General features: G+C 47.7%; 1 long non-coding RNA gene across 1 annotated transcript; it reads right to left on the bottom strand.

Moving 5' to 3' along the window:
• Window positions 1-6,988: 6,988 nt before the first annotated feature.
• Window positions 6,989-7,632, bottom strand: LOC144771620 (uncharacterized). The gene is made up of 2 exons (XR_013599396.1): window positions 7,461-7,632; window positions 6,989-7,175 (listed from the first exon to the last, which is right to left on the bottom strand). It is a non-coding gene; the product is annotated as an uncharacterized LOC144771620 (long non-coding RNA).
• Window positions 7,633-8,333: the final 701 nt, after the last annotated feature.

The raw sequence follows: 8,333 nt of genomic DNA, 5'->3' as shown, positions 1-8,333 counted from the left end.
GCCAATGCTGACGGTCTGTCAAGGTTTTTCCGCCTTAGTGATGAGGAACTCCCTGGGCAAGGGTAGTTCTACCCACATTTCAGCTGGAGGGGACACGTGTTAGACCTGGCACCTTGGCGTGAGTCTCCCTCCCTCTTTTTGCTGATGTGCCTCAGATGTTTTGCTGGTGTTCGATGCTCAGGGCACTGCGCCACGGCCAATCCGTGCCGCAGTGCAAGTGCTCCCAATGTAAAGTGTATGTACAATTGATTTCCACGATTGGCTTTTTTGGTTTACTGTCAGTCCCCAGTAACGTGCACGAGGAGTGCTGGGGCTTGTAGATACAAATGCTGCTAGTGGGCCTGCAGTGCTGGTTGCGCCACCCACAGATGCGGCCTCGTAAAGACATGACTCGGTCCGCCATTGCAGACCCCGCGTACAGTCCCGTACTGGCATGCTGACAGCGCAAGTGCCCACACTTGCCAGTCCCTGAACCTTCCCTAAACTCCATATCAGTCACCCCTACGGTAGGCCTACGGGCAGGGTGCATTGAAGCGTACGGTAGGACAAGCCTAGAGTGTGGCATGTCCTCATAATGAATTACCGCCCTTTTCGTTCTTCACTATGGAAGGGCTACCGGTTCTCTTAGGCCAAGATGAGCTGTTGGAACTATTACACGCTATAGTCCCGGCAGACTCAGGGAACACGGTAGCATGTCGAGTTTAGTATGCCTGAACTCAGAATAATAAAATACTTCCTTTAGTAAGGTTTATTTTAATATCCTGAGTTTGCAAATGCTACTTTTAGAAAGCTAGCCTTTGCGCTCCTAACTATTTAGCCCGCCTCTGCCAGGATGTGTATCTGTTGTCTGGGTTTGTGTGAGTGACAGGGCTGGGAGATTCCCGGGGACAGTTGGGACCCCCAGGTGGTAAATAGGGTGCTTGCACCAGGATGGGTGGGCGAAGTAGTCCTTGACTGAGTAGGGTTGTGCTCCACCACCACAATGCTGGCTCCACCCCCCTGCAGAGCGTCTGATGTCTCTGCCCGCACTCTGAAAGAAGACGGCAGCTTCCTGTAAACAGAGTACTCCAGAACCGGGTTGAACAAGGCTCAGGCCCCCTGGCCTGCACAGACAAAAGAATCGCAGTATAAATATAGGAGCTCCGCTCCTTACAAATCAGATCCAGTTTTGACCAAGACGAACCTCTGCCTGACTAGAAGGACCAAGAGAAGCTGAAGGACAGAAACCGGTCTGAATCCTGTAAGACTGGCCTGCAGTGGTGCCTTGCTGAGAACGGAGAGGAAAGGACCAGAAAGGACTTTGTAGACTTGTGCCTGAAACGATGTCCAAGGGCTTGATCGAGAGCTTGCCCCCTGAACGGAACCCCAGGACCATTGGGTTCTATCTGCTTGTGCCCGTCTGCTGTTGGGCCTTAGTTCTTATTCCCTCGCCGGAGTTGTGACTCGGGTGCCTTCGCCCCCTTCCAGGTCGTGACAGCTCGGAGCCTGGTCGCCCCGCCTTAGAGAGCCCGCTCAACCCGGAGTCGCTCTCCGCTTCAGTGCCATGCCGCCTGCTCTCCTGTCACCTCGCCGCTAACGGAGCTCGTTGTGCACCTCTCACCTTCTCCCGCCGGAATCTGCATGGAGCGCATTTCATAGCCTCGGACGGTCCGTACATCGTAACGTACCCGACTGTCTCGCTTTACCCTCCTGCAGACCAAGACCCGTGTTGCACCTCAAGAAAGGCCTCCCCGTATAGTGGTACCGGAAGCCTGGTGTTGCACCCGTCTGCCGTAGAACGTGACGCCCCTCACAGATCCACGAGTACGACCCAGCGTGCTAAGACGTAGTACGCCCCGCAGGCCTGAACGGCGCCTCGCCCCGTGAGCTGCATCGACCCCGGATCGCCGCAACCCTCCACAGTCCAGCTCCTCCACCTCGCACCTCGAGGGGGACCTGAGCCGGAGAGATCCTCTGGAGAACCGTCGGCCTCGTTCGGAGTCCGCCCTCACCAGCCGCGCCTGAAACACCTCGGACTTCCACCAGCCAGATACACTTGAACTCCGTCCCGAGTTCACATCGGATCCAGGGTCCGCAACCTTCTTATTTCCCTGTCATCGTACCTTGCTGAACAAACGAACATTTAAAGACTAAAGCTTGCCTAAGTATCATCTGTTGGCCTCGAATCATTACATGTATATGGTCTTGTGATAATCCTGCTTGAATCTACCTTTTATATAAAGTATACATATTTTTGATACAACTACCCGACTGGTGTCCATTTGTGGTGGGTCAGAGGGTTTACTGTGTGTGATCATAAATGCTTAACTTACTATCGCCCTGAGGATTAGCCTTGTCTGCTCGCGCCACACTACCTAGAGGGTGAGCAGGGGTTATTCGAAGGAGTAGTTCCCTTGCCCTGACGTGGAGCTGAGGGTCCCTGCTTGTCACAGTGCATACCTGTGCCAACCAGAGACCTCCGGTTTCAACAGTAGTGTTCACCAATCACTGTATATTAGTCACAAATTCAAGTCTAGAATCCTCACCGCTGACCACCAATGTTAGAGTTGGGGGTCTTTAGTTGGCAGAGGTAGGTACCTTTGACCAAATAGGGACCCTTGCGTCTAGTCAGGATAAGGGGCTACTCTCCTAAAATAACCCCTGCTCGCCCCCTTGGTAGCTTGGCACAAGCAGGCAGGCTTATCTCAGAGGCAGTGTGTAAAGCATTTGTTAACACATACAGTAATACAGTGACAACACTACAGATGGACACCACACAAGTTGTAGTATAAAAATAAGTATTTTTATATAGACTTAACACAAGACCACAAACGACAAAAATCCACAATACTGTACTTTAAAAATGGTAGAATTAGCTTAGTTCTCTTTAGATGGTAAATGCAACACTTTAAGTTCAATGTACCTGTGGATGTGTAACGCTATACAATGAAAGTGTTGCAGGGAAGGTGATGCGTTGGTTCCTTACATGCAAGAACGGTAATGCGTCAGTTCCCTACTGCTGCGTAGGGGACGACGGTGATGCGTTGGTTCTTCTCTGCATGGGGAGGTGATGCGTCGTTTTCTTACTGCGCTTCTGTGGCGATGCGACCCGCAACGCCGTAATGCGATGGAGAACCTGTGCAATGAAACAAAATGGCATCTTCTGCTTGATTCGACAACGATACGTGCATGCCCGGTGGCCGAGCGGCGACTTAACGATTCTTCTGAGCCGCGACAGGCCCTGTGACATGCTTCTCCGGTGATGTGGCGGCACCTGCTGCGGCGGATACACTCTTCTCTGGTGATGCGAGGCGCCTCAGTGACGCGATGCGGCAGCTATGACACCCTTCTTCAATGATGCAACGACAGCGGCTGCGGCGGCGATACTCTTCTCCGGCGATGCGACGGCGTCTGCTGCAATGGCGACACTCTTCTCTGACGATGCGAGGGGCACCTGTAATGCGATGCAACAGCGGCGACTCCCTTCTTCAGTGATGCGCCAACAGCGGCTGCGGTGGTATCACGCTTCTTTTTCGTGAGTCGCACTTCCAGCTCCTTGTGACACGCAGTCCCTCAGAAGGCCCAGCACAACAGCAGGCACTTCAAAAGAACTCAGGGGAGCTGGTTGGTGAAGTCTGTTGTCCCTGAGTATTCAGGAGGAGGCAAGCTCAATTTCCAAGCCCTTGGAGATCCTTTACAAGTTGATGAAAGTAGCACAAAGTTAATTTCTCCTTTCTTTGGCAGTCAGGCAACCACTGCATGCCAATCCCCCAAACAGCACTCAGCTTAGGGATAGTCCCCTCCTTCAGTTTCTCTCTGGTTCCTCTCCTCAGCAAAGGTTCTTCTTCTTTCCCAAAAGTGATCAAAAGTTCTGGGTTCTGGGTCCCCTCTTTTATACACCAAAATCCTTTGTCTCTGAAGGCAGAGAGTGTCTGTGCCTAGTCTAAACCAGTTATGTGCAGTCCGAGAGCACTTTGTTTATAGGACACCTTCTCTTCCTTTCACAGTGTAGGCCAGGGACATCAGACGCATCACAGGAGGTGGAGCCAGCATTGTGGAAGGCAGGCACAGCCCTATTCAGGTCCCAGGTGCAACTCCTCCCACCCATCTACATGCAGATAGCTCTATTCAGCCCTGTGCTGACTCACCCTGTCTCCTGGAATCCCCCAGCCCCTGTCACTCAAACTCCAGACAAGGAATACACAACCTAGCAGAGGCAGGCTTGGACAGTTAGGCAAGAAAATACCTACTTTCTAAAAGTGTTATTTTCAAACACAGAATGTTAACACCAACTTCACTAAAAGATGTATTTTATCATTCTGAGATCAGGCATACTAAACTCGAATTTCTACCTAGTTCCCTGAGTCAGTTATGATTATAAGGTGTTATAATCAAACTGCCCATTCTGGCCTATGCGGAACAGGTAGCCTTGCAATAGTGAAAAACGAAAATGGCTGTAATTCACTTTCTGATAGATACATCTGCCAGTGGATTCCTCACTTTGCGAATATCCCCTGCTCCAGCAGCATTCGGAAATTTTTTGTAGCTCTCCACGCCGACGACGTCACAGAAGCATGGCTCAGCTCGCAACTTCCCTGACGTCACTGGAGCCATAAGAGAGCCTCGTCGGCGTGATGATGTCAGTTCCCTTTTTTCCGCGCAGTCGACGCTAGCGGTTTTTCTTGGACTCTCCGTGGTTTTACTTGCTACTTTCTGTTTCTGCTTGTATTTCTGGTCGTCTTCTTGTTTCCTTTCAGAGGATGGCGTTGAGGAAGTCAGAGTTCAAGCCCTGCAGGGAGTGCGGAGGACACATGTCTATTACAGATTCACATGAAGATTGTGTCTGGTGCCTGTCGTCGAATCAAGACGTCGAGGGATGTGCCTGCTGTAGAAAAATTAATCCGAAGGCGTTAAAGGAAAGAGAAGCTAACCTCTTCATGGCAAAGATGATGAAGGAGAAAAGAGGTAGAAGAAGGTGGATGTCTCGTTCCAGGTCGAGGTCGGGCTCAAAGTCAACGTCGGGGCATGCTTCTAGATCTAAGAAGCATAAGAAGAAGAAGAGGCATGGATCAAGGCGCCGTTCAGATAACGACACGGCTCCGAAGTCGACCTCGCCAGCTCCTCGACGTCGTAAAGACTTTGTGTCACCTTCTCCCTCGAATCAGGATTCTCCTGTAAGATCGGCTTCGCCTGTGGCTTTGTCAGCACATTCTATGACGCCGGTTCCATATCCGACTTCGGCACATTCTCCGGCTCCAGGGGAAGAAGTTCCAGTGCCAGATGAGTCGTCGACTCCAGTGGCTCCGCCGTCTGCGCCGATTGACCCGAGTCCGGCAATGCCTGCACCTCAGCCTTCTCCAGGCGCTTATCCACCTTTCCCTGGCCCAGGGCAAGATCCATCGATTCATTTAAATGCAACGTATGGAGTCTTTCAAAGGGCTATGTACCCCTCTGGAGCATCTTCGGGTCCCATGGTTCCTATTGCGTTTAATCTGGGGGTTCCTCAAGCCTATGCTCAGGCTCCCTTTATATTAGATTCAAGAGACTAGATGCACTCCTAGTAATGCATGTTTTAATCTTTCTTCCACCATTCGGACTTTAACAGCGTGCATGCCTGCTACGCGCTTTGTCTCGTTGCGCTGTTCAACATAACAAATCCACACAGGAACCCATTTTGATTCCACCAGGCTGCACAGCCTAAACATAGTTTGAATCCAATGAATCAATTTTATAATCTTTTCTCCAATATTTCCTTCATTATTTCACCGTTAATTTTTATCCATTTCTATTCACTTGTGTTCAATTCATTATATTCAATGGTAACTTGACGTAGATGTTCATGAAAACACAGGAGTGTAAAATGGGTTTCACATGCCATGACTTTATTCCAACAACCCAATGCATTTCGGGAAATACATTCCCTTCATCAGGGGCATCGCATCTACAAATACAAATATATATTTCACATTAGTTGCCGACTTCATTGACTTGATAAAACACTTCACTAAATTTAAAAAGACGAAATTCATCAGTTGAGGACTATAATCATATTTTCCAAGCGTTTATAAAATCATTCACCATATATCCAATCCATTACCTCCCCTCCATAATCTCACAAGGTAAACACAGCGCATTATTTCCCAACAATCCGGTCCCCTAGGTGTACTAAGAATGATATAACTTTCACCATGAACGTGCATGCTAATAAATGCTCGTATACGCTTACCATGGCCTGCTGATCACTCCAATTCTCGTAAAATAAATCATTCCAATCTTTAATTTCCTGGCATACAAGGACGCTTTTAACACGTTTGTGTGCGAGCTGAGAGTACTAAAATGTTCTTTTATGTATTCCCACCCGTATTCAACATCACCTAGTAATTAACTGCACATGTGAGCACCGAAACTCCGAACTAACATTAAAAACGGACTAGCTGAACTGCGCTAATGCCGTTATTTGAAAACCATGTAACTCCATCTCCCAGAATGCCGTTTGTTCCAACCCTCACCATATGCTGTTTCAAATAGTGCCCCCATTATTACACTTGTTTTACATTATGTGAAATAAGTCCATTCCCAACCTTTTCATGAAGTCATTCGTCCTTGTCAAAATCTTAATGAATGTTTTGCTTGCTTTTTCCTGATGATTCAATATGGACGGAAACCCTGCGACTGTGCATTTTCACCAGCTGTAACGTACATTAGTCATAGTTTTTTGTGCTCCTTTTGACTTCCTGTATACTCCTTATAATCTTGGGTGCAATCTCGGTTGAGACGAACATTTCATTCAAATTAGATTCAAGAGATGAGATGCACTCCTAGTAATCCATGTTTTAATCTTTCTTCCACCATTCGGACTTTAACAGCGTGCATGCCTGCTACGCGCTTCGTCTCGTTGCGCTGTTCAATATAACAAATCCACACAGGAACCCATTTTGATTCCACCATGCTGCACAGCCTAAACGTAGTTTGAATCCAATGAATTAATTTTATATGCTTTTCTCTAATATTTCCTTCATTATTTCACCATTAATTTTTATCCATTTCTATTCACTTGTGTTCAATTCATTATATTCAATCGTAACTTGACGTAGATGTTCTTGAAAACACAGGAGTGTAAAATGGGTTTCACATGCCATGACTTTATTCCAACAACCCAATGCATTTTGGGAAATACATTTCTTCATCAGGGGCATCTACAAATACAAATATATATTTCACATTAGTTGCCGACTTCATTGACTTGATAAAACACTTCACTAAATTTAAAAAGACGAAATTCATCAGTTGAGGACTATAATCATATTTTCCAAGCGTTTATAAAATCATTCACCATATATCCAATCCATTACCTCCCCTCCATAATCTCACATGGTAAACCCAGCGCATTATTTCCCAACAATCCGGTCCCCTAGGTGTACTAAAAATGATATAACTTTCACCATGAACGTGCATGCTAATAAATGCTCGTATACGCTTACCATGGCCTGCTGATCACTCCAATTCTCTTAAAATAAATAATTCCAATCTTTCATTTCCTGGCGTACAAGGACGCTTTTAACACGTTTGTGTGCGAGCTGAGTCTGAGAGTACTAAAATGTTCTTTTATGTATTCCCACCCATATTCAACATCACCTAGTGATTAACTGCACATGTGAGCACCAAAACTCCGAACTAACATTAAAAACGGACTAGCTGAACTGCGCTAACGCCGTTATTTGAAAACCATGTAACTCCATCTCCCAGAATGCCGTTTGTTCCAACCCTCGCCATATGCTGTTTCACACCGTGCCCCCATTATTACGCTTGTTTTACATTAGTGAAATAAGTCCATTCCCAACCTTTTCATAAAGTCATTCGTCATGCTCAGGCTCCCTTTATGCCATTTCTGCCAGCGGCTCCGTCTTGGCCTTTCCCGCGCCGAGGACGTCAACGCCGTTTCCTTCATCTCCGGCGCCGTCAGCTCGACCTCGGTCAACGTAGGCTGTGTTTCCGGATCCATGTTCGGCTCCGTCGCAGACGTGTCTGGCTCCATCTACGCCGGTGCCGAGAATGAGATCTAAGAGAGAGGCTCAGAGGGTTTTAGGGTTTTAGAAGAGCAGAGGCATTGTTTGGAAGAAATGGAGGAAGGTGAGATTCAGGAGATGGATGACTATTTTGAAGAACTGAAGGAGGCAAGTGGCCTTGATATGTCTCCAGAATGGGAGCTTTCACCTCCATCTGATGCTCCTTCAAGGCATGTGACTCCTTACCACACAGTAATAAGGAAGGCAGCAGAACTTTTAGACCTCTAGCTTCCCACGGCTGAATTTAAGTCAAATATCTTGACGAAAGTTCTTCATTCACCTTCTACT

This window comes from Lissotriton helveticus, chromosome 8, assembly GCF_964261635.1.
Source record: "Lissotriton helveticus chromosome 8, aLisHel1.1, whole genome shotgun sequence".
Taxonomy (NCBI): Eukaryota; Metazoa; Chordata; class Amphibia; order Caudata; family Salamandridae; genus Lissotriton; species Lissotriton helveticus.
This window is presented reverse-complemented; position numbering and strand designations above follow the sequence as displayed.